Here is a 26,191-nt window from a genome sequence, read left to right as displayed (position 1 = left end):
CGCTAACACCCCAAAACTGAGTTTTGTTTCCTAAAACTGCTCCCGGGAATGACGTGCCTTTTGTTGCGGAAAAACATTTTTGTTTATCTTTCACAATTAGATTCAACAAGTAACTACGATCTTTTCTTTTAGATGGAAAATTACGATCTTTTCTGAGATGTGTTTCTGCATCGATGGCAGCAGCATCTTTATGCCACGGAAGCATTTTCCTTGATGCATGGAAGCATAATTTTGGGAAGGACGGTAAATCCCATTTTTGGCAGAATTCTCACAATTAAATATGACAATTAATTACCATATCTTTTAAGATGTGTTTCTTTATACTAATGGCAACACAATTTTATATCACAGAAACATGTTTCTTGACGCACGGAAGCATCATTTTCTCTGTTGTGATTTGTGAAGGGCAGAAACTGTTCATAGTACGAAATCTCTTTTCCGTTCCACAACCATATTTGTAAGGAAGCACCATTTTATAGTGTGATCAAACATAGTACTATCAAACAAAGACATGTGGAAGAAGCATGAAGAATCAAAACAAATAAAATTGGGATCAACAACAATTACAGCTCTTTTATATTCAATGAAAAATGAAACAATATTACAATGAAATTTTGCTTCTGCCCAATCGACGTCATACTAAATGGGCTGGTTAATCATAAACACAATACACGCCACAACCTCCTTGTGGCCAACACAATAGTCGTCGGCAAATAGCAGCATCAGGTCCCATTCCCATCACATGGCATCAATGTAGCCTCGTTGACATTGTGTATAACAAGAAACATGGCTCAAGATGGCTGCAAAAAATATTCTATAACTAGAACAATATTCAGAAACACAGAAGCACACGCTTGCAGTGGAATGTACGATGATAAGAAAAATGTTGGTACAATAAACTTTACTAGAAGCTATACTTGTCAACTCAAAAAAGAAGAAGCTATGCTCATAGTGGTTGAAGCACACATGATTTCAGATAAAATATTTTGTACAATAAGAAACATACAATGGTTGTGGTTGATGCAAAATTTCACAACCATTGGTAGGGATATAAATAAACAGCGAAGCATAGTTGCATACAGTGGGTATGGGAACAACAATCTCAACCTGATTGTCAGACCATGGACTCATGAGAATTAAAGGAAGCACATACTCACAACGGTTGAAGTTAGAATAGGAAAACATGAAAACATATGTGAGAAATAATGAACTATTGTGCAAAATATTTGAAACAGGCGAGAACACGAGGCTGTGCAACACATATGAGAAATAAAAGAACCAAACATTGGTAATGGTAGCAGCACTAAATAATTACCATACATATATCAAGATAAACATCTGAACAAAGAAACATAGTAGCAGGTAAAAAGAAGAACATATATCTGAGCAGCAAAACATTTATACAACAGACGCATACATATGAATCAACGGAAGCACGACAGTTGCAAAGTAAAAGTGCGAGAAATAATGAAGCATGTTTGGTAGCGGTTGAAGCAAATTTATGAAGCTAAACAAATACGTATAAGTTTGCATTGAAGCATGCTACACCTGAGTACACACACTGAAAATATGTATGATGAGTACTTGGGATCCACAGGCAATGCATTAGAAACCTAATTGCAAAGCAGGGGCACTTTGAAGAGGGGGGAATCACCGCATGCCACTGCTTGTTCTCCAGCCGGCTAGTGCTACTCCGGCAACCGTTTCAGCCCGCGGGTAACCCGTCAAAGCAGAAGCACCAAACAAGAGGATGGCGCACCTGCAACTAAATTTCGCCCGGGGGCCGCATCGATGGAGAAGAAAAAGAGGGGAGGAGCAAATGGAGGTGAAGGAGCAGTGCGGTTGACGGCGATCTAGGTGGAGGTGCGTGCGAGGAAAGTGAAATTTTGGGAGGGATCCCGCGCGACTGATTAGGCCCTGTACAATGGAGGTGCCTCCACAGGTGCTTCAGGAAAAAAAAACCGGGTTTTTTTGCTCATGGGCGCTTGATCAGGTGCTTCAGAGAGGCAACGGAAGCCAAAGTTTGCTTCCGCTTGGCACCGATGCTCCAGTCTTTTGATGGTATTAAAAACATATTCCCTCTCCTTAATCACATGTACTGATCCAGCCTAAGCACTTGTACGAGGCACTGCCCATTGTAGGTACCATTTTTTTCTAGGAAGCAAGTAGACTCTCTCTCTTTAAGCACCTGTACATAGCATTTCTCATTATACAAGGCTTGTTTTTATTCAAAAACAAGAGACGGGATAAGAAGTATCCTAACCGTGATATTACAATTAGATCAACTGTATTCGGTCGGTCTAACGCACTGCTTCTAATCAGACTACAGATTATATGTGTTTCCCTTTTTTACTAGTGCATGCTTGAAAATACCAGGCTAGGCTGCACACACATGCATACGACACACGCATGCACACACGCGAGTGAGGACGTCCTGAACATGGTACATCTGCACCCGTTCTTTTATTTTGCCTCCGCGAAAAAGAAAAATTTAGTGCTGGAAAATAGCGTTCCACGAGAGATTTATTTGTCTTTTTGTACATGCCAACAAAGTTTTTTTCCGCGAATCTTTCTGTGTACACATAGAACGCGGAGATATACCCGTGTAACTTTTTTCAGATTTTTTTGGCATTTAGAAAATTTCCAAAGTGGGTGCAGATGTATCCAGATTTATCCATGTATTTCTGCACAAAACACAGATACCAATGGACAAAGGCCAACACGTATGCACGTGCATACAAATACAGGCACAATACACAGAGACACATCTGCAGACATGGCGTGCTCATCATTTGATTTTTCTATAGTACCGATGGAGAAGAGTTAAATTTTTTAAAAAAGTATTTAAGAACAAATGAATTAAGGGCAGTGATATTACCTAAAAAAGAAAATGAAAAATGGGGTGACTGTGTGTCAGCTGTCTCATTTTTGTTGGCGTTCAATAAAATTAGTCCCCACCCATTTGATCTAGATCCAAAGGCCTAGCTGGCTTCTTCATTCTTCTTCCCACTCTGTTAAAACTGAAGTTAGAACTAAAAACAATCATAGAATTAAATTTTCTAAAGAAGAATGAATAAGTGGCATTGGTATTTTACACATAAAGAAGAAAGAAAGTGGCAAAAAAAAAATCTTGTAGACAATTTACAAGGAAAGTACACTATTATAATAAGAAAAAATAAACATATAATATGCAAGAATGAACCTATTATAGACTTAAAGAATAGATGAACAAAAAAACTAAGCTCTCTAGCAATGGTGCTGATAGAAATGAATTAGTGGCATTGGTATAGCGCTTTATGAAGAAAAAGAATGAAACAAATAAATAATAAAAAAAGCACACAATTTATGCGAGAATAAAAATATAATAGTGGAGTTCTCGCAAAAGACGTTTTCTAAGAAGGAACAAATTAGTGGCATTGATATTACACTTAAAAAGAACGAAAATGAATTAAAGAACAAGTGAAGTTTCTATAGAAGAATGAACTAGTGATATTTGAATTACCTGTTAAGATAAAATAATATTTAAATTTTATAAAAATAATGAAAAAATCACCGTTCTTTCGTGATGCCAAAATTTATAAAATAAATATAATGGCATTGGGCTTGGAGGACCTTCACCGTTCGGTCGCGATGCCTACTGTCTCTTCTCATCGGCATGCCCGCCCAGTTACTATATATCGACGGTGAAGATTGCGTGAGGTCACGTGTTTTTACTTTGGAGGAAAAAACTATTTGTGGCCTCTACAACTGCATGATGCAAGCAATCACAATTTGTGACATTTGGAGTATGGCCACCGTTGGCGGGATCAACTACTACGAAATACAAAGGGGAGGTATAAACATATGAACAAAAAACATGTTTTGTCCAGAGTAACACCTTGGAAGATAATATTTTGTGCATAAACCAACTGCGCATTCACACAAGTTCGGGCAATCTTACAATTGTGTCCACCATTGTCCGCGTGGCCGGGACAGTAGCACCACCTTCAACTTTGATCCACCAAATTATAGAGAGGGGCAATGCCCGCTGAACACATTGACCAACATTGACTGAGAAGTTAGCGTACCACGAGGCGATCAAAACAAGTGGTGATGGACATATATGACACTATCTAACAATTGTTTGAACAATGATTATCAAACCCAAAAAACATATTTCGTAATAAGTTGTCATTACAAAGCAATGTTTTCAAGACGAAGAAGGCCTACACACATCCATATTCTGTTGCAAGGTAATACTATGCACAAACCAACCAGTATTCAGACACTCCTTTTTTCAATAATGTACGTCAAGGCGGATCAACTCATTCTTGTACCCACCTCATTCGTGTGAACGAGGAAGCAACACCATCTTCAACGTGGATGCACCTAAAGAGAGAGGCCAGTCTTGACGACATCCATACTTGCGACAAGTAATTTGGAACGGAGGGAGTAGTCTCGAATTCGCAGATATTTGCTTGTGATCCACCGATGGAAATTTCCACGAGCAAATTATTTTAGTTCTAGATACATCCGTTTCTGCGACGAGTAATTTGGAACGGAGAGAGTAGATGCGAATATCCTACAGACCGGTAGGCCCATGGGCCATGGACAATGGGCTATGGATCACGTTGTGGTTGCAGGCTAGGTGGACCAAATTGATCGTCTCCTTTTAATAAAGTCCCTAGTTACCCGTCAAAAAAAAAATTGATCGTCTCCTCGGTGGACCAAATTGATTGCAGGCTAGGTGGACCAAATTGATTGCAGGCTAGGTGGACCAAATTGATTGCAGGCTAGGTGGACCAAATTAGGTGTATCTTGCCGGAGGTACGGCCCAGAATATCTTGGTTGGACCAGTTTGCCTAAAAAAAAACTTGGTTGGACCAGATGGTATTTACGGACAGTTCCAAAAGAGGCATATGCGTCCATAGCCCATTGGCCATTTCCCCTCGCCACGGACGTACCACGTTTTCTCTCTTGTTGGCCTTCCGTTCAACAGGACCTTGCTCCGTTTATGTATGTTGGCGTCCAAAGACGCATGGCATGTGCATTGTTATTGCACTGACGACGAACGCCGGCCGCCACACAGGATGGAGTGGGTGGAGCAGGAGCAGGAGCATGCATGCATATCAGCCTTATTTGACAGTCCAGCGTCTGAGATCTGAGGCTGCGGGGGACGGAGGCAGCAGAGCCAACCATGCGTTATTAGTTATGAATTTATGATGATGAGATCGCTCGCACCTTCCTTCCTTTCATCTCCCTGTCGGGCAGGTCAAGTCAAGCCAGGCCAAGCCAAGCCGTCGAGCATGCTGATTGCACCCCCACAATCCAGGAGCCAGCAACGCAACGCAAGGCCGACAGAGAAACGCCTGCTACGTACGTACGTCATGGCTGACTCACACACAGTAGCACTCCGGCCAGTTGAAACCGACACGGCTCCAGTCCAGCACGGCCACAGGAAATCAGCCACGGCCCAGTCGCTGTCCCGCTCCCGCACATGCCCATGCCCATGCCCACCGGCTGGATAGATTGCCGCCGCCGATGGGGATTCGGAGCGCTGCCGCTGAACTGCCTGAGATGGATCCACGATCCTTGTCAGCTAGCTCGTGCACCTCTTGCCTTAATCACCTGCAATTACACAAGTATAGTAGTAGTAGAGCTCATTCGATTTGATTTTTCTTTTCTGCTACCTGAGACGTGTGCACCCGTACGGAAACCACGCCCGGCGGCGTGTATGATTCGTCGCGCTCGCGTGGCGGCACACGGCCGGCCCTCATTGCAGACAACCACCTGCAAAGTCGCGTAGAGGGACTGCAGCACGCATGCGGCCCAAGCAGACAGCCGCCTGCCTGACCAAGGCCAGGCTCCAACAAGCAAATTTCCAAGAGGACTTGGCTGGCTGGCTAGCTAGCTCGCGCGTGCGGCTCATGGCCTTAATCACACAAGCTGAGCTGATCCGATTTGATTTTTCTTTTTGTGGCTGGCACGCACCCGAGGCGTGTGCGCCCGTGCGAAAACCACGCTGTGTCGACTCGTCGCACTCGCGTGCGGCGCGCGGCCCGTCCTGATCATGGATATGGATGAACGATCTGCAAAGTCGCGTTGACCGTATGCTTCAAAAAAAAGTCGCGTGGACCGTATGTTAAAAAAAAAAAGGTTGCGTAGACCGTAGAGAGAGGAGTCTGATCGATCATGGATATGGATGGCGCTCCGCGGGTCCTTACAAAATGCCAAGCGTTCGTCGTGGTCACGAGCTGATATAGATAGATAACCACGTGTTTTATTTAGCTTGGCCGCGATATAAGAGCGCAGGGGAAGGGGAAACTGGCGACTTGCGGCTGCAGCCGGGATGGGCTGGCGACGTAGTACGTCGTTGTGCATGTATTTGACGACGCCACGGGTGGAATGGAAGCACGGCTGCACGGGGCTGTGTAGGCGCCATCTCCCCCTGTGGTTGCGCGGCTCGCCCATATATAAACACCACCTACGTCTTTCTCCGGCCGGCGCATCCGTCCAGGACCACGGCTGATACCTAAGAGCATCTCCACTCTGCCCCCGCCCCCTCCACCCTCCCACAACAGGCCCTCAGGACGTCTTTTTTAACGTCCGCGATGAAAAATCAGTCTAGTCGCGTCTCACGTTCTTGTTTATCATCAGTTTGTGTCAAAATAATAATCGGCGTACCCGAGCTGAACCGCCCCCCCCCCCCCCCCCCCCCCGGGGGGCGCCGGGGGGGGCGCCAGCCGAAGCGAAAAGGCACGTGGGCCCGTTGTCGGTGTCAAAACCGGCGGATCTCGGGTAGGGGGTCCCGAACTGTGCGTCTAAGGCAGATGGTAACAGGAGGCAGGGGACACGATGTTTTATCAGGTTCGGGCCCTCTTGATGGAGGTAAAACCCTACGTCCCGCTTGATTTATTCTTGATGATATGAATATTACAAGAGTTGATCTACCACGAGATCGGAGAGGCTAAACCCTAGAAGCTAGCCTATGGTATGATTGTATGTTGTCCTATGGACTAAAACCCTCCGGTTTATATAGACACCGGAGGGGGCTAGGGTTACACAGAGTCGATTATAAGGAAGGAGATCTACATATCCGTATTGCCAAGTTTGCCTTCCACGCCAAGGAGTGTCCCATCCGGACACGGGAAGAAGTCTTCAATCTTGTATCTTCATAGTCCAACAGTCCGCCCAAAGGATATAATCTGGCTGTCCGGATACCCCCTAATCCAGGACTCCCTCAGTAGCTCCTGAACCAGACTTCAATGACGATGAGTCTGGCGCCCAGATTGTCTTCGGCATTGCAAGGCGGGTTTCTCCTCCGAATACTTCATAGAAGATTTTGAACACGAGGATCGTGTCTAGCTCTGGAAAATAAGTTCCACATACCACCGTAAAGGGAATAATATTTACACAAATCTAATCTGCTGACGTATCCCGTAGTGTGACATCACACCACAGCCAGGTCTTTATTCAAATCGTTTTTCCTAACCTATCTCAGGGTGTTTCGCGAGGCGGTTTCCTTAGCACGTCTTGTCGAAGCAGAGATTGTGTACCCTTATTACGGGATCCCCATTAGTACGGACGTGGGTAACCCAACCGCGCCTATTAGTAGGACTGCTAAATCTCAGGCAAGTCCTAAACGGCCACGAGGAGGACGCTTGATATTCACCCTCTTTATAAAGGGGACAAGGCCTTTTCCTCTCGGTCTTAATCGAATCCGCCTCTCGCATTGAGTTCCAACACCCGAAGCTCAGGTTTAGGCACTTCGGACCTTCAACTATGTCCAGATCCAACCTTCAAGGTCGGTGGATGCCTTCCTCCATCATAGAGGAGGACATCAAGAAGTTGAGAGAGGCCAGATATCTGACCGCCAAAATTTCGCATCGGCTGCCTGCCAGAGGGCAGGTCGTCCCTACTCCTGAACCCAACGAGAGCGTCGTGTTCGTCTCCCACTTCCTCCGAGGACTAGGCCTCGCTCTGGATCCCTTTGTTAGGGGTCTTATGTTCTATTACGGGCTAGATTTTCACGATCTGGCCCCGGATTCCCTTCTTCACATCTCGACATTTATTGTCGTATGTGAGGCCTTCCTCCGCATTACCCCTCACTTCGGCCTGTGGCTCAAGACCTTCGATGTGAAGCCGAAGATGATCGAGGGGCAGCACGCAGCGTGCGGAGGCGATTCAATAAGCAAAATTGTTGACGCTCCATGGACTGAGGGTTACTTCCCACAGGTGTCCGGATTGTGGCAGCGGGAGTGGTTCTACATCACAGCTCCCCGAAGTGCCAAGTGGGTAGCTGCCCCTGCCTTCCGCTCAGGCCCCCCACCATAATTGATGTCATGGATCAGCAGGGGGCTGAGCTGGGGTCCAGCCAAGGACGTGCCAATACTGCAAAGCCGTATATGAGATCTCATCGAGAGAGATATCAGTCTGGTTATGGTAGTGCAAGTTATACTAGCCTGTCAAGTCCAGCCTTGCAAACGTTAGGCCCTTCGCATGTGGGAATTCAACCCGGAAGGACCGCGAGCTATCCAACATTTCCTCGGCATGACGCACGAAGAGATGTACAAATTGTTTTTCGGACCACAAATAATGTGTCTGGACATCACTCAGGATGCAGGTCTGAGCTGCAATCGCCCAGATACCCAGGTAAGTAGCCCCGCATCCGAACACACTGTCCGTTTTATTTATAGCAACGTTGCCCTAAAAAAGAAAAACCGCTCTTGGCTTAGGATTGGATAGCGAAGGCAAAGTTGATCAGGTGTCCGGCCCCCCTCCCTGAGACCTCACCAAATCCCGTGCTAACCAGGATGCTGGAGATCGCGCCTTATCAAGCGCCCTTGGGAGAAGATAAAGGGGGGGACAAGGAGGTTAGCGCCTCCATGAAGGAGGTTAGCCGGGAAGGAGGGACTGAAACTTCCTCTCCCCAGGGAAGGAAGAGGACCGCCTCCGAGGACCCGGAGACAATGGTCTCCAAACGGGGGAAGAAATCTTCGCCGGAGGGTCCTGCCTCGGGGGCTACCCTGGCCGCACTACGCCCTCAAGGGGATCAGCCCTCCACCGAGCTGTAAGTAAAAGGGTACTTAATAATGAAAATATCTCGCTTTACTTCTGAGGAAAATAACCGAAGCATTTATCTTGCAGTTCGGATCTTAGCCCTTCTCAGTAGAGCTCGTCTTCAGGGGATCTTCTTCCAGAGATGATGGAGAGCGAAACGCCTCCCCCTGCCACACCGCCTCAAGAGGCGGGCGACCCTGAGGTGTCGTCGCGGAAGGTTTCTCCTGATCCGGCAAGGCCGGAAGGTAATCCTATGGCCACCTGAAGTCCTCAGTATCCGGCTCTTGAAGAGAGCAACCAAAAGAGTCCGACACCGTCTGGTGTGCGATCGGGCGTACTGAGGGATCTGCTAGAGCAAGCGGCTATCTCAGAAGAGCACCGCACGTTGATGGGTACGGTGATTGAAAGGATTTCGTCCACCGAAAGCGGGTTGCATGAAGCCTTTATGAGTCTACTGACGGGTTTTGAGGTATGTGAAATGATGTACATTTTTTACAGTACCGCATATTTTTAGATGTGCCCTGTGTAGATAATAGTCCCTGAGACTCTGGTTGTCGTCGAAAACGGCGGCAAACAGAGGATCATAGTCCCAGGTAATAACTAGACCGCTTTTATATGCAGGTGGTTGAAGCTCCGGTGGCTAGTCGGACTGATGGGTTTGCCGAACTAAGGCGGCAGCTGGATGCGGCAGATGCCGACATCGTTCTTGTCAACAAGCGGCTTGACGAGGCACATGGTCAGTGATTTTTCTGGTGATCGTCACATAATAAGAGCAGCATGATGACAGTATCTTTAATGTGTTGTGACTGCAGATGGAGCTGTCACCGTGGAGACCCTTCGGGCGGAGCTTGCCCGAGCCAAGGAGCATGCAAGGAGCAGTAATGCGGCCGCTTTAAAGGCGGCTGAGGGTTTAAGGGCCGAACTGGCCGCACATTGCGAGAGCAAAGAAAAAATTGCCAAGATGGTCGTGGATTTAAAAGATGCTGCTGACCGTTACCGGCTTCTTGAAGAAGAAAACCGGGCAAAGGCGACCGGCCTGGAGAAGGCCCGGGTGGCTGCCAAGGAAGCCCGCTCCAAAATTAGAGCGACGAATGAGGAGCTGAATCAAGCTGCGGATATCGTTTCTGGTAAGCCGTTCTTGTTACGGACTAAGTTCGGAGATCCAAAATATGCTCCTCTAGACCGGCTATGGAGTTCTGCGGACGAGTACATGGATTTGGCTACAAGTGCTGCTGATGCGGCCGAGTACTTCAAGGATCAGAAGGGTCCTAAAGTGGAGAAGCTGTTCTGGTCACAATTTCACGCTCCAGTCGGTCCGCTGTTGCTGAATGAGCGATTGACCGGTTGGGCCAAGCTCCATAGATTATCTGGACTTGCCATGAGGTCCGTAGTGGATCATCTGTGGCCGGGAGGGCCAAGGACGAATAGCTACTTTATCTTGGTGCAACAATTCCTTGGTTCTGTGCCACGCATCGATGCTGTAAAGAGGTCGGCGTGCATAGAGGGCTCGCGGATGGCCCTTGCCCGTGTCAAAACATACTGGGCGGAGATGGATGCCAGCACTGTTGCGGCACAGAGTTCGGCCATAGGCCGAGTGGCTGCCGAGCACTACTTTCAAGAAGTTCTTGAAGGCGCTCGTTTGATAGAGGCCCAGTGCTCAAAGAATATTATGTTTAAGTGACATGTATTCCCAGTGTAAGAACAATGTTTTATTGAATTTATCAAGGCTGTATTTATACTTTTGCCCGAAAGTGCTATGATGCCTCCTGTGCGACCGTTTATGTATATATGTATATAACCTGAAAGATGGCAGTCGTCGGCTTCAGCCCCCACGCATATAATGCGGGGGTGTTCGCAGAAGACGCATGTTCACACTTGATCCAACGTCTTGGTCCATTAAGGAGGTGATCGCGCAGCGAACTAGGCAATCAGACTGTAATGCTTTAACACTTTCACTTAGCCAGAGGAGTTTGACAGTGGGGCTACTATATAGCCCCTGGTGGCTCCGCGCTCATCCGGATTCGGGGCGCGTACATGCCTGGCCGGGAAATGGCCCTTCGTTAAGGCGGAGGAATCCCGAAGATTCCTCTAGGTCATCGAGTGGTTGACCAGTCTCACGCTATATCATGACAGTCAGTTTTCGGCTTTCTCTACTGAGGTGCTCGTCCGGATGAACCAGGGCACAATCGCAGTAGTTCTCCTGGTGCCGCCTTAGCCGATAGAGCGGAACGTAAGGCAGCAAAACACAGGAGCCGGGCAAACTCAACATTTGACCAAAGACATGATTCGGAGCTGATGCATATAAGACCAAACTCGCGACGCCGAACACTCCCTAGGGTATTCGGTCTTTATGATGTAAACCGGGTCGAAACAGTGCCCTTTGTAATGAGCCCCTGGTGTCCAGGTACGTGCAATATTCTGACGTGGCCACATGCCAATATGTCAACATCCTTCTCGATTGTACTGAGAATTCGAGGGATGTGTATCAATAAGAGACAGTAAAAAAGGTTTACACAGGGTCTTAATCTAAAAAGAATCCTCAAAACGGGTCCCTGCTGCACGTCTGTGCCCGTGTCTCCGTTGTGCCGTATTCTGGACGGGTGTAGCACGATGGTTATATATAGCTGCACCGGACTCGTCCAACCGCGTCCGTGGTCTTAACGACCTGTCAGATGCTTTAGTTGGTGAGGCTGTTTAGTGTGCGGCTGCCAAGGCAGCCGCACGGTCTTCCGCGCGCAAGGAGCGCTCAATATTTCCATTTAATGTAATGATGCCACGTGGACCGGGCATCTTAAGCATGAGAGAAGCGTAATGCGGTATTGCGTTAAAGCGAGCGAAAGCTTCGCGTCCGAGTAGTGCTTGATAACCACTTTGGAACGGAGCGATGTGGAACGTTAAATTTTCGCTGCGGAAGTTATCGGGAAAGCCGAATATAACCTCTAGTAGCAGGGAGCCCGTGCAATGGGCCTCTGGGCCTGGCGTTACTCCTTTAAAGGTAGTATTGCTGCGGCTAATTTTTGTTGGGTCTATCCCCATTTTGCGGACTGTGTCCTAATATATCAGGTTTAAACTGCTGCCGCCATCCATTAGGACTTGTGTGAAGTGGTATCTGTCAATTATTGGGTCTAATACCAAGGCAGCCCATCCTGCACGCCGGATACTTGCCGAGTAATCCCGATGGTCAAAGGTGATTGGGTGGGATGACCAGTGGCAGAACTCCGCGGTGATAGGCCCTGGGGCATGTGTCTCTAGGAGTGCCGCTTTGTTTCTCCCCTTTGTCACATGTAACACGTTTACTGTTTTGACTTTTGGTGGGAATTTCTTCTGTTCCCCAGTGCTTTGCTTGCGAGGCTCGTCTTCGTCTTCGCTTGGTGTATCCTGCCCCTTGTGTTCGGCGTTGAGCTTGCCGGACTACTTGCAGACCCAACATTCTCTATGGGTATGATTTGCAGGTTTATCGGGGGTGGTGTGGATCTGACATATTTTATCCAGAATCTTGTTTAGGCTGGACAGTTTGTCTCCGTTGCCTTTGGAGGGCAGCTTTTGTTGACCTGACCGAGAGCTTCTAAATGCGGCATTTACCGTCGTGCTCTTCAGGCTGTCTTCTTTATTCCGGCGCTTGTTTTTGCTGCGTCGTGGTTTCCCGTTTCCGTCCCTAACTTCGGATGTACTTGGGTCGCTGGTGCTGCATCGGGCTAACCAGCTGTCCTCGCCCGCGCAAAAGCGGGTCATGAGGCTTGTTAATGCTGCCATTATTCGCGGCTTTTCTTGGCCGAGGTTTCTGGCAAGCCATTCGTCTCGAACGTTGTGCTTAAAAGCTGCTAAGACTTCAGCGTCCGGGCAGTCGACTATTTGGTTCTTTTTGGTGAGAAACCTGTTCCAAAGCTTTCGGGCTGACTCTCCAGGCTGTTGAGTTATATGACTCAAATCGTCTGCATCCGATGGTCGGACATAGGTCCCTTGAAAATTTGCCCAAAAAGCGTCTTCGAGCTCTTCTCAGCTTCCAATGGAGTTTTTGGGGAGGCTTTTAAGCCAGTGCCGAGCTAGCCCTTTGAGCTTGAGGGGTAAGTACTTGATGGCGTGGAGATCGTCTCCACGAGCCATATGGATATGGAGGATGTAGTCCTCAATCCAGACCCGAGGGTCTGTCGTTTCGTCGTACGCCTCTATGTCTACGGGTTTGAATCCCTCTGGAAATTCATGGTCCAGCACCTCATTGGTGAAACACAGGGGGTGTGCGGCACCCCTGTATTTGGGTGTACCATGGTGTTGGGATGTTTGTTGTGTTGCATTGCATGCTGGAGCGCGCTTGCGTGGCCCGTAGATGGATCTGGTTGCGCCGTCCTTTTGATGCGAGCCCTCACGTGGATCATGTACTAGCTTATGTGCGGCGTCGTTTGCCGCTCTATGTTGGCCACGAGGTCGTCTATCCAACCGGATGGCCGTTTTGTTTTTTAATTGCGGGGGATCTAAGGCCTCCTCATCGAATTCTGGTAGCAACTTTCGCTTCGGGTAGCTCTTGGTGTGGAGATTACCACCGTACTTCGCTGCAGTGTTGAGTACTTCACTCCATCTGATTCTGAGTGTGTCTTGTGCAGCCCTGAGCCTTTGCTTCTGCTTTTTCAGACTCCTCGCAGTGGCAACAAGCCTTTGATGGGTATTCTGTTGCTCCGGGTGCCTGTCCGGTGTGATGTCATACGGACTGTTATCTTCGACGGAGTCGGGTTGTTCGGTTTGATTCTCCGTTTTGCCGCGGTCGGACGATGGTTCAATGCCGTGTTCGTCGTCCGCTGGCTCGCCTTGCTCTATCGCTGGGTTTATATGATCGCTGCTTCTGCTGAGGCGGTATTTGGAGCGGCGCTTACGCCGCCGCTTTGACTGCTTCTCGAGGGAACAACCCTTCGCTGCGTCCTTCCGTTCTTCGTCATCGGTTTCTTTGGGTGTGTCCACCATGTATACATCATATGATGAAGTGAGTGTCTAGTGCCCTGTGGGCAGTGGTTCCTGTTCATCTCCTGCATCGTCGTCCATACCGTCGATGCCTTCGGAGTCGAAGTCGAGCATGTCGGTCAAATCGTCGACAGTGGCTACTAAGTGGGTGGTGGGTGGGCGGCGAATTTCTTCGTCATCCGCATCCCAATTCTGCCGGACATAGTTCGGCCAGGGCTCTCCTGACAGAGAGAGAGACTGTCGGTGTCAAAACCGGCGGATCTCGGGTAGGGGGTCCCGAACTATGCGTCTAGGCTGGATGGTAACAGGAGGCAAGGGATTCGAAGTTTTACCCAGGTTCGGGCCCTCTTGATGGAGGTAAAACCCTACGTCCTGCTTGATTAATATTGATGATATGGGTAGTACAAGAGTAGATCTACCACGAGATCGGAGAGGCTAAACCCTAGAAGCTAGCCTATGGTATGATTGTTGTTTTGTATGTTGTCCTACGGACTAAAACCCTCCGGTTTATATAGACACCGGAGAGGGTTAGGGTTACACAAAGTCGGTCACAATGGTAGGAGATCCACATATCCGTATCGCCAAGCTTGCCTTCCACGCCAAGGAAAGTCCCTCCCGGACACGGGACGAAGTCTTCAATCTTGTATCTTCATAGTCCGGGAGTCCGGCTGAAGGTATAGTCTGGCCATCCGGTCTCCCTCAGTAGCCCCTGAACCAGGCTTCAATGACAACGAGTCCGGCGCGCAGATTGTCTTCGGCATTGCAAGGCGGGTTCCTACTCCAAGTACTTTATAGAAGATTTTGAACACAAAGATAGTGTCCGGCTTTGCAAAATAAGTTTCCACATATTGCCATAGAGAGAATAATATTTACACAAATCTAATCTGCTGACGTATTCCGTAGTGTGACATCGCACCATGGCCAAGCCTTTATTCGAATCGTTTTATTGTCCCACCTCATTGTGTCATGCGAGGCGGTTTCCTTGGCACGTCTCGTCGAAGCAGAGATCGTGTCCCCTTATTCCGGGATTCTCATCAATACGGGCGTGGGTAACCCAACTGCGCCATTGATTACGGCGCTTGGAGATAAGCGAGTTTTACCAGACTGGTGGGGACACATAGTTGCGTCCACCCATATAAGGGGATAAGGATCCACCTTTTCACCTATGCCTTCTTCCTCCTTTGCCTATCCATTTTCGCGCACTCGAGCTCCAGCGCCCAAGTCCGCACTCCCCACCTCAACCTTCTCCAACCATGTCCGGAGCGGGAGGCAAGTGGATGGTCTCCTCCGTCACGGAGGGACACATCAAAAAACTGAGGAAGGCCGGATACTTGTCTAACGACATCGTGTACCGGCTTCCCGAAGAGGGGCAGCTCCTTCCCACCCCAAGGCCCCATGAGAGGGTAGTGTTCCACCCCCACTTCCTCCGTGGACTGGGCTTTCCTATCCACCCATTCGTCCGGGGACTCATGTTCTACTACGGCCTGGATTTCCATGATCTGGCCCCAAACTTCATCCTCAACATCTCGGCGTTTATCGTCGTGTGTGAGGCTTTCCTCCGCATCCGCCCCCATTTCGGCCTATGGCTCAAGACTTTCAATGTCAAGCTGAAGGTGGTGCGCGGCAACCAGGCGGAGTGCGGAGGCGCCATGGTGGGCAAGATGCCCAACATCTTATGGATCGAGGGCTCCTTTGTGGAGACCCTGAAGGGGTGGCAATCGAGGTGGTTTTACATCACCGAGCCGCGCGACCCTGAGTGGTTCGCAGCCCCCGAGTTCCGGTCCGGACCCCCAACGCGGCTCATGTCCTGGAAAGAGACGGGCCTGTCGTGGGGCAGCAAAGGAGAGGTGACTGGACTGCAAACATGCATCCAAACCCTGGTGGACAAGCAGCTCAAGCTTGTCAACGTAGTCCAGGTTATGCTCATCCGCCGGATCCTCCCGTGCCAACAACGGACCTTAAATCTGTGGGAGTTCAACCCGGCACAGCACCGAACTCTGAGCAGGCTCTTCGACACGACGTACGAAGATGCCTGGAAGGTGCTTTTCAAGGGCGCCGAGGCTCCCGCATCCGCTATCGAGGATCGCGGATTCAGCGTGCAGCGTCACGCTAGCGCGGTAAGTTGTTTGTACCTTTTACAGGGTATTAGTTTTTCATAGTTTAACTCTATGCGGGATCTAAGCTCCCTTACCGTTGACAGGATTGGCAAGCGAAGTTCGGACAGATCGACTGTCTGGCTCCTTTGCCTGAAGACCCAGCCGATGCCCGCTTGGCGAAGCTGCTGGTTCCGGCACCCTATGTGGTGCCGGAGAAGAAGGCCACGGGGACTCAAAAAAGTGCCCGGCGCCAGGAGGTGTTGGGTTCATCATCCGACGGCTCCAAGGCACATTCCTCCCGTGAAGACGAGGAGGAGGAAGAAGAGACCTCTCCCCCTCCAGCGGGGGGAGAGAAGAAAAGGAAGGCCGCCCTCACTGGGGAGGCCGAAGGGTCCAAGAAGGGGAAAACCCTTCCTCCGGACTACTCCACCAACGCCGACGATGGCGGAGAGGAGTGGCCGCTCAGGGCCAAGCCCCTGGCGAAATCGTAAGTATCCGGATACCAGAGTAATTCATAGTATTCCTTTATTGCACAGCTTTCCCTTACGTCGAATATGATTATGCAGCCCACCCAAAGACCGGCTCGACGCGTCGCCGAGCGGCTCACTGGACTCGTCGGATGTGAATTCGCTTCCGACGGCTACCTCCCCCCGCCCTACGGACGATGCCGAAGTGTTGTCCCAACATATTCCAAGCCAGGAGGAGGTGGTCCTGGAGGCGCCGCAAGGCGACCTCCCGGACTCCAGGAGTAAAGGGGATAAAACCCCCCAGGGCTCCAAGTCCGGCTCTAGGCCGGACACCGCTCCGGAACCTTCAAAGGTTCCAGAGTCCGGCGGGCGACCTCCTTCCAAGAGGAGCAAGCCCACCGTGCCGGTGACCCCCGTCCAACCGGAGGCGCCGGACAATCTGTTGGAGGTGCTCAAAGGCGCCTCCATCGACGAGGAGCACCGCACCATTATGAGTGCGGTGGTCCAGAAGGTTCAGTCCGCCAAGAGCGGACTGACTGAAGCTTGTGCTAGCCTTTTAACAGGCTTTGAGGTAAGTAAAGAATGTGCAAATAATATTACCGCATAGACAGTAGCCCCTGATGCTCTGTTTGGCGTTCGGGAAGAAAAGCCGAATAGAGGATCAAATAAAACTCGCAGGAGTCTAACAAAAAGGAGTCAATATGCGTATGTAGGCTTCTCTGCTGGCGTCCGCCGCACTGACTGCGGAAGTGGACATGCTAAACCAGCACCTCGAGCAGTCCGAGCAAGAGCTCGGGCATGCCAAGAAGCAGCTCGAGGACAAGGAAGGTAAGAAATACCTTGTTTAAATATATATATATATATATATATAAAGTGCAATTGCAAAAAATGACAGGATTATCGTGGCTATTGTAAGGGCCACGTCTGAGGTGGCGACCCTTAAGCAAGCGGTATTCGAGGCCGAGAAGAGGGCGGCCACGGAGCGCACCGAGCGGGAGAAGTATGAGGCCTAGGTTGGCAAGGTGCGGCAAGAGCTCCAGGCTCTCATGAAAAAACATGAGAGTTTGGAGCTTGACTCAAAGACGCGAGCGTCCGAGCTCGCGGTGGCTATTGAAAATGCCAAGTCTGCCAAGGCCGAATCCCAGAAGACCCTCCAGGAGTTGGATGCGGTGAAAAAGATAGCGGCGGGTAAGGCATTCTTTATGCAAAGCAAACACATAAACGTGAGTTACTTGTTACTTACCCGAATCCGGAGCTCTCCAGGAGCATTCACAGATCTTCCCCGTAGCGTGTCCGATGCCGCCGCGTTCTATCGAGCCGAGGAGGGCATCTCGACAGAGAAGGTGTTCTGGTCTCAGTATGCTGAGGCCGGACACCCCGTGCCCCTGAGCGACCAGCTGAAGCAACTGGTCGAGCTCCACAAGGCGGCCGAACAGGTCATGAAGGGCCTCATAGTTCGGCTGTGGCCTGGAGAGGCTCTGCCTGGGAGCTATTTCGGGCTGGTGCGGCGGATGGTGGGGGCCTGTCCAAGGCTCAAAGTCATCAAGCGCTCCATCTGCATTGAAGGTGCCCGTAGGGCCCTTGCCCGTGCTAAGGTGCACTGGGGCAAGCTGGATGCTGAGAAGCTTGTGAAGGACGGGCCACCGCCGGGGAAAGAGCATCGCAAGACCGAGAATTATTATAAGGATGTTCTGAAGGGTGCCCGCCTTATGGCGGATGAATGTTCCAGGGATGTAATTTTTTAGTAAAACTCGCTCGTTTTGTCCTGTGCGCTGAAAACTTGTTCATATGCGCTAAGCAATGCTGTTGGAATTTAAAATATTACCTTCTGTGCGGCTGTTTATCAATTCTGGGAGATGGCGGGTCGTCGGCTTCTACCCCTGTGCCGCTAGTGCTGGGGTGTTCGGGGATAAACCTGAGCGCTCTTTTTCCCATGTTTGGGTCCTTCGAGGGAGGCGCTCAGCACAACGAACAAGGCAATCAGACTATAATGCGTGAACAATCTCACTTAGCCATAGAATTCTATAATTTTAAATTTTGGCGAAGCCCCTGGTATTCGGAAGACCGAGTTCGGGGCGCTATCCACGCCTTGGCCGTACAGAGCCGACTCCTCGCTCTAAGCGGCATAAGTCTTTAGGGACTCGAAAAACCTCTCGAACAGCGACCAGCTCTCGCTTCATCATGACAGTCAGTTTTAGCTTTCTCTACTGAGGTGCTTGACCCAGCTCAACTGGGGCACAATCGCAGTAGTTCTCCTAGTGCTACCTTAGCCGATATAGCGGAACGTAAGGCACCAAAACATAGGAGCCGGGCAAACCCAACTATTGACCCAAGACATGATTCGGAGCCGATGCATATAATGCTATAAGTTCGGGGTGCCGCACTTATTAAAGTGTTCGGACTTCTCACACCATATTGAGGGGTACTAAAGCCCCTGGCATGTTTTGGTCGTACCAAAGTGTACGGGTGCAACATGTCATTAAGGAACATATATTTGTAAAAAAAGAGTAATGCAAAAATAGACAAAAGCTATGCATTGTTTATTAAAAAGGGCTGTGATCAAAGCAGAACGATACAAATAATGCGATAAGCAAAAGGTTGAACTATTTAACATGTCCGTTCCAGGGGCTGGCTGCGGAATGGTATGCGAAACAGGTATACTGCTCGTGATAGAGACCACCTGGGAGTTCCGTAATGCAGCATGGCTTGTCTGCTTCCTTGGTTCTTGCATCATTTGTGCGGCAATTGAACTGCCGAACAGGCCTTCCGAAGAATGGAGTCCTAAAAATAAGAGAAAATTAAAAAATCGGCAGCCCCTGGTGTGGTTTAAGCCGTGTTTCGGGCGTGCCGTGATGGTGCCCCTCCCCCTGTACCCATGGTATTTCTAGAGCGTAGTTATGTACGCGAAGCACTGGTGTCGCATTTTTGTGAGGGTTGGGGTTGGGGCCGCATTGCTACGCCTGCTCGGAACGTGCCGGGCGGTCTTGTTGTAGGTTACTCCGGGCGCGCTTGACGGTGTCCGGACGTTTAACGGCCGGACTGGAGAACTGCCTGGAGAGGCTGCTTTGTACTTCCGCTGCAAGGGCCGCCGTGTGCTCCTCCGTTCGGAGGGAGCGTTCGGTGTTTCCATTGACCGTAATTACTCCTCGAGGGCCTGGCATCTTGAGCTTAAGGTATGCGTAGTGCGGTACCGCATTGAACTTGGCGAATGCGGTTCGCCCGAGCAGTGCGTGATAGCCACTGCGGAATGGGACTATGTCGAAGATTAACTCCTCGCTTCAGAAATTATCCGGAGATCCGAAGACCACTTCAAGTGTGACTGAGCCTGTACAGTTGGCCTCTACACCTGGTATTACGCCTTTAAAGGTCGTTTTGGTGGGCTTAATCCTCGAGGGATCTATGCCCATTTTCCGCACTGTATCCTGGTAAAACAGGTTCAGGCTACTGCCGCCGTCCATAAGAACTCTAATGAGATGAAATCCGTCAATAATTGGGTCTAGAACCAATGCGGCGAATCCGCCATGACGGGTGCTAGTGGGATGGTCCCATCGATCAAAGGTGATCGGGCAAGAGGACCATGGGTTGAACTTTGGGGCGACTGGCTCTACCGCGTATACGTCCCTTAACGCGCGCTTCCGCTCCCTCTTGGGGATGTGGGTTGCGTATATCATGTTCACCGTCCGCACTTGTGGGGGAAAACCCTTCTGTCCACTGTTGTTCGGTGGCCGGGGCTCTTCGTCATCATCGCTATGCAGCTCCTTGTCTTTATTTTCGGCATTAACTTGCCTGCCTGCTTGAACACCCAACAATCCCTGTTGGTGTGATTGGCCGGCTTTTCGAGGGTGCCATGTATTTGGCACAAGCGGTCGAGTATTCGGTCCAAACTAGACGGGCCCCTAGGATTTCTTTTGAATGGATTTTTCCGCTGACCGGATTTATAGCCTCTGAATCTGGCGTTAACTGTCGTATCCTCAGCATTGTCGCCGTTAATGCGGCGCTTCTACTTGTTGCGACGCGACCTACCACTACTGTCCCTGGTATCCGAATTACCAGGGTTCTTGGTCATATTGTTGCTACGAGCAAGCCAACTGTCTTCTCCCGCGCAAAAGCGGGTCATGAGTGTCGTGAGTGCTGCCATAGATTTCGGCTTTTCCTGTCCAAGGTGCCGGGCAAGCCACTCGTCACAGATATTGTGCTTGAAGGCTGCTAGGGCCTCTGCGTCCGGACAGTCGACTATTTGATTTTTCTTTGTTAGGAACCGTGTCCAGAATTGCCTGGCCGATTCCTCTGGCTGCTGAATTACGTGGCTTAGGTCATCGGCGTCTGGTGGTCGCACATAAGTGCCCTGGAAATTGTCGAGGAATGCGGCTTCCAGGTCCTCCCAACAACTGATTGATCCTGCTGGCAAGCTGTTAAGCCAATGCCGACCTAGTCCTTTAAGCTTGAGTTGGAGGTATTTGATGGCGTGGAGATCATCGCCGCGGGCCATGTGGATATGAAGGAGATAATCCTCGATCCATACCGCAGGATCTGTTGTGCCATCGTATGATCCGATGTTTACGTGTTTGAAACCTTCGGGGATTTGATGATCCATTACTTCGTCTGTGAAGCATAGTGGGTGTGCGGCGCCTCTGTACTGGGCTATATCATGACGTAGCTCCAATGAGCTTTGTCTACTGTGTTCGGCCCTACCGGATTTGTGTCCGGCGTGACGGTTATCGTCTCGAGTCGTGGGGCGCCCACGCGATCCGTAGATCGATCTTGTTTGCCTTGCCTTGTCCTCCAACATATCTCGCAGGCCTGGCGCATTTTCCCGTGCCTTAGTACGGGGTGCGGCTTGAGTCGAGGGCCGAGAGGCCTCTCTGTCGCGGCCACGAGGTGGCCAGTCGGCCGTATCAAGTGCTGGTGATGTAGGTTTAAGTGCTTCCTCCTTTAATCGGGGTAGCAACCTATGCTTTGGGTAGCTCTTGGAGGGGCGTTCGAGTTTATGCTCTTCGGCCGCAAGGACTTCAGTCCATCTGTCGACTAGCAAATCTTGATCAGCTCTAAGCTGTTGCTGTTTTTTCTTGAGGCTTCTTGCCATGGCCATAAGCCTGCGTTGAAAACGCTCTTGCACGACGGGATCCTCTGGCATGACGAATTCGTCATCGTCGAGGCTTGCCTCGTCTTCGGAGGGAGGCATATGATTATCGTCCTCGACCTCTCTGTCTGCCGCTCTCTTATGAGGGATGGCTTCTCCATTCTCCTGTGCTGAATCTTGCTGGAGGGGGTTTTCTTCGGCACTCTCCGGAGTACTATTATCTCCCGTGCTGGAATCACCGTATTTGCTTTGGCAGGATTTTGAGCGGCGCCGTTGACGCGGCGCTTAGGTTGTTTCTTGGAGGGGTCATCCTCCGTTGTTCCATCGCCATATCCTTCTTTTGGGGTGTCCACCATGTATATGTCATATGACGAGGTGGCTTTCCAGGGCCCAATAGGCGCTGGTTCTTCATCGTCTCCTGCATCGGCGTCCATACCGTCGATGTCTTTGGAGTCGAAGTTGAGCATGTCGGTTAAATCGTCGACAGTGGCTACAAAGTGGGTGGTGGGTGGGTTTGAATTTCTTCATCGTCCGTATCCCAACCTTGCTGACCGTAGTCCGGCCAGGGCTCTCCTGATAAAGAGAGAGACTTTAGTGTCTTCAGAATATCGCTGAAAGGCGAGTGTTGAAAGATGTCCGCGGAAGTAAACTCCATGATCGGCGCCCAATCGGATTCGATCGGGAGGGGCGCGGAGGGTTCGGAGTTCGGAGAGGAGTCCGGCTCCTTGGAGTCACGAGTCCCGCGGAGTGCAGGGCTGGTGTTCGGCTCGACCGCTGTTGGGACGCAGCCCCCGAGGCGGCGTCCAACCAACCATCCTCGATCGGCGCAGTTGGCTCCAAATTAAGGGTCGAAGCCTATGCGGGTGCGGCCTCCAGGGCACTGTTCGGCGGCAGAGCTAGATCATGCTCGTCGTGACAGCGCGGCGCGCTCGGCAGTGGCTCGAATCCGTCGAGGATCAAGTCCCCGCGGATGTCAGCCGTATAGTTTAAACTTCCAAATCTGACCTGATGGCCAGGGGCATAGCTTTCGATCTGCTCCAAATGGCCAAGTGAATTGGCCCGCAGTGCGAAGCGCCGAAGACGAAGATCTGTCCGGGGAAGAAGGTCCTACCCTGTATTGCATCGCTATTGATGATCGTAGGAGCCATCAAGCCTAACGGCGACGACACAGAGGAACTCTCAATGAAAGCACCAATGTCGGTGTCAAAACCGGCGGATCTCGGGTAGGGGGTCCCGAACTATGCGTCTAGGCTGGATGGTAACAGGAGGCAAGGGACACGAAGTTTTACCCAGGTTCGGGCCCTCTTGATGGAGGTAAAACCCTACGTCCTGCTTGATTAATATTGATGATATGGGTAGTACAAGAGTAGATCTACCACGAGATCGGAGAGGCTAAACCCTAGAAGCTAGCCTATGGTATGATTGTTGTTCTGTATGTTGTCCTACGGACTAAAACCCTCCAGTTTATATAGACACCGGAGAGGGTTAGGGTTACACACAGTCGGTTACAATGGTAGGAGATCCACATATCCGTATCGCCAAGCTTGCCTTCCACGCCAAGGAAAGTCCCTCCCGGACACGGGACGAAGTCTTCAATCTTGAATCTTCATAGTCCAGGAGTCCGGCTGAAGGTATAGTCCGGCCATCCGGACAGGACTCCCTCAGAGACCTTAATGAGTTCAGTATGTCTCCGAAAGGCGAGTGCCGAAAGATATCCGCAGAGGTGAACTCCATGATCGTCACCTGATACGTCTCCAACGTATCTATAATTTTTGATTGCTCCATGCTATATTATCTACTGTTTTGAATGTTTATGGGCTTTATTATACACTCTTATATCATTTTTGGGACTAACCTATTAACCCAGAGCCCAGTGCCAGTTTCTGTTTTTACCCTGTTTTAGGGTTTCGAAGAAAAGGAAAATCAAACGGAGTCCAATTGACCTGAAACTTCACGGAACTCATTTTTGGAAGGAAAGAAGCCCAGAAGACTTGGAGTGCACGTCGGGGGATCTGCGAGGAGGTCACGAGGCAGGGGGGCGCGCCCACCCCCCCTGGGCGCTCCCTCCACCCTCGTGGCCCCCCTGACGTACTTCTTTCGCCTATATATCTCCATATACCCTAAAAAAACATCTGGGAGCCCAATAGATCAGGAGTTTCGCCACCAGAAGCCTCCGTAGCCACCGAAAACCAATCTAGACCCGTTCCGGCACCCTGCCGGAGGGGGAATCCTTCTCCGGTGGCCATCTTCATCATCCCGGTGCTCTCCATGACGAGGAGGGAGTAGTTCTCCCTCGGGGCTGAGGGTATGTACCAGTAGCTATGTTTTGATCTCTCTCTCGTTTTCTTGAGGTGATACGATCTTGATGTATCGCGAGCTTTGCTATTATATTTGGATCCTATGATGTTTCTTCCCCCATCTACTCTCTTGTAATGGATTGAGTTTCCCCTATGAAGTTATATTATCGGATTGAGTCTTTAAAGATTTGAGAACACTTGATGTGTGTCTTGCCGTGGATATCTATGGTGACAATGGGATATCACGTGATTCACTTGATGTATGTTTTGGTGATCAACTTGCGGGTTCCGCCCATGAACCTATGCATACGGGTTGGCACACGTTTTCGTCATGATTCTCCGGTAGAACTTTGGGGCACTCTTTGAGGTCCTATGTGTTGGTTGAATAGATGAATCTGAGATTGTGTGATGCATATTGTATAATCATACCCACGGATACTTGAGGTGACATTGGAGTATCTAGGTGACATTAGGGTTTTGGTTGATTTGTGTCTTAAGGTGTTATTCTAGTATGAACTCTAGGGCTGTTTGTGACACCTATAGGAATAGCCCAACGGATTGATTGGAAAGAATAACTTTGAGGTGGTTTCGTACCCTACCATAATCTCTTCGTTCGTTCTCCACTATTAGTGACTTTGGAGTGACTCTTTGTTGCATATTGAGGGATAGTTATGTGATCCAATTATGTTAGTATTGTTGAGAGGACTTGCACTAGTGAAAGTATGAACCCTAGGCCTTGTTTCAACGCATTGCAATACCGTTTATGCTCACTTTTATCATTAGTTACCTTGCTGTTTTTATATTTTCAGATTACAAATAGCTTTATCTACCATCCATATACCACTTGTATCACCATCTCTTTGCCGAACTAGTGCACCTATACAATTTACCATTGTATTGGGTGTGTTGGGGACACAAGAGACTCTTTGTTATTTGGTTGCAGGGTTGCGAGAGACCATCTTCATCCTACGCCTCCTACGGATTGATAAACCTTAGGTCATCCACTTGAGGGAAATTTGCTACTGTCCTACACACCTCTGCACTTGGAGGCCCAACAACGTCTACAAGAAGAAGGTTGTGTAGTAGACATCAAGCTCTTTTCTGGCGTCGTTGCCGTGGAGGTGAGTGCTTGAATGTATATCTTTAGATCTTGCAATCGAGTCTTTAGTTCCTTGTTTTATCATTAGTTAGTTTATAAAAGAAAACTATAAAAAATGGAATTGAGTTTGTCTCATACGCTTCACCTTTTTAATATTTTTCGTAAGTATGATGGAAAGGAAAATTGTGCTCAAATGCTAGAAGAAGAATTACATAGAATGCTTGGCATAAAATATGTGAATGATGAGCATGATTGCAATGTTGTTAGTACGAATTCTTTGAATATCCATGACACTAATGATGATTGCACTAGTTATGATGAAAATGTCTCCTATAAACATGTCAATTTTTGTGGAGTGCATTGGGTTTGTAAGTACACACCAAATAGGGAAGATAGATATTGCAAGAGGCATAAGTACTTAGAAACTAAATTGTTGCAAGAGAGTCTTGATGATTGTGCTGAAAAATTCAATATTTTTCACGCCCCTTGTGTACTTTGCAATGAACATGGTCATTTAAAGCTCCAATGCTATTTGTTTCATGATCAAGTCGTGTCCAAACATTGTGATAATTTGATTACCCTTGAGCATCATAAAGACCTTAGCCTTCTTTTGGGTTATCAAGAAATGAAACGTATAACTGAGGGAATTTCAAAATTTAATCTTGATAGAGTTCTTCATTTTGATCTAGAGGAAATTTATATGTATTGTGCGGTGAATTGTATTGAAAATCCTTATATTGCCAACTACATAAAGAAAAGAAAACAAATAGAAGATGAAGAGAATACTAATGAAAGGGAAGAGACTTCCCAATACTCTCCTATTATTTCTTATGATGAATCAGGTAACGAGGAAGAGCCTCCTATTCAACCAATCTCATTAATAAGGAGCTCCAAAAAGAGGATTGAACCCACACATGATGTGGTGAAGTAGAAGAAAAGAAAAAGGAAGAGAGGTAAAAAGATATCTCTTCCAATTAATGCTGATCCTATTACTATTGTGCCTCATGAAAATATAATTGTGGAAGATAATGATACTTCTTATGATCTTGAAAATCTTTTTGGCACTTGCTTGGAAGAATATGATAATTGCTATACTATTGGTGCTATTCATACAATTAATGATGAGAGTGATTATGCTTATGATATGAAAAGGCCCAAGCTTG

Source organism: Triticum urartu, chromosome 5, assembly GCF_003073215.2.
Source record: "Triticum urartu cultivar G1812 chromosome 5, Tu2.1, whole genome shotgun sequence".
NCBI classification, from domain to species: Eukaryota; Viridiplantae; Streptophyta; class Magnoliopsida; order Poales; family Poaceae; genus Triticum; species Triticum urartu.
Note: the sequence above shows the minus strand (reverse complement) of the source record.